Source organism: Aptenodytes forsteri, unplaced genomic scaffold, assembly GCF_000699145.1.
Source record: "Aptenodytes forsteri isolate BGI_AS27 unplaced genomic scaffold, ASM69914v1 Scaffold25, whole genome shotgun sequence".
Taxonomy (NCBI): Eukaryota; Metazoa; Chordata; class Aves; order Sphenisciformes; family Spheniscidae; genus Aptenodytes; species Aptenodytes forsteri.
Genome location: NW_008796180.1, coordinates 555,489 through 556,818, shown reverse-complemented (window position 1 = coordinate 556,818; position 1,330 = coordinate 555,489).

Here is a 1,330-nt window from a genome sequence, read left to right as displayed (position 1 = left end):
AACCCAGCGGCTCTGCTTGTGGCCTGCGAGGACCGTCTCACCCCTGCGACACCTGCCAGAGCCGCCCAGAAGCACCCGGTTACTTACAGTAATAGCGGGCAAGCGCGAGCGGGCGATTTCGGTCCCGAGGTCGCTTTTGCTTTTACCGGGATACAACAAACAACAACAACAACAGACATTTACGCGCAGTTTCCTACGCGTGAGGGGGGAACAAACGCAACTAGCTTAGACGCAGGTAACGGTGTTGTGTTCCTGAGACAGCGCAGCGTCGAGCGCCTGACGCACCGAGAGCGACGCCCCGCTATCGACACCCGGCGAAGGCTCCCGAAGCACAGCGTTGCTGTTGGGAGGGTCACGCCTTTGTCCCCCGCAGCCGGCCTGGCTGCAGATGTCGGATTTCTTCCTCTGCAGTTCAGGCAGCGAGTCTCCCTCGAGTCCTCTCTGGTTTCAGAGCCGCGTTTCTCCAAGAAGTCTCGGGGACGGTTTAAGAGGCAAATTCTTCTCGGCCCCCCCTTCCCCTCGCAGGGTGTGAGCAGCCATTACAGATGGAGGAACGGTTCCTCTCCCGCGTCCAGAGCCCCGGGGAGGTCACAACCACGCTCCAGAGAGGCTTCAGGCACGCAGAGTAGCTGCGTTAATTCAATTACCTAAAGCAGATAACCCGAGAAGCTCCCCCAGCGCTCGCCTTCCCACCTTCCTTAAAGGCCCACCTGTCTTAGCACAAGGCCCAAGGTTCAGGTTAGATTTTTAGGACTGCTCCTCCCTAGTGCGCTCCAATCTCTAAAGCGAGTAACTGTTGGGGAAAGAAAGACGACTCAAGCTGCGCTCCTTTGTGTGAACTGCTGCTTTGAGGGAGCACGCGAAGAGCGCGGCCTCGAAACCAGCTCTTCTCCGTGGGAGAAGAAAATTCAAGACGATACAGCGCGGCCCCTCGTGTGCTCACCGGGAGTTTAGCTACGCAGGCACCGTTAACACGCTGCCAAGCACGCTCACCTGCGCCCCTCACCTTTTCCACAAGCTGTCTTTCCGACGAAAGAGCCGCGTCAACAACAGTATGTGGAAAAAAAATGACGCTTCGTCCGCTCATCTAGAAGTCTTTGCTTTACTAGGGCGACGCTTGGTGGGATTTTTGCACAGATCTGAGCTGTTCAAGGACATCCTCTCTTATCTAGCTGACCTCGCGTTAGTTTTCCTCCCCTCCCGCCGCCATTTCGTATTCCCCTTCCGCTTTATCAGCGGGTGCCCCCCACACCCGGGACGTTACCCTCTTCAACCACTACATCAACTCACCCAAGGATTTCCCCACCGCTGGACCAGAACATAAGCAAAA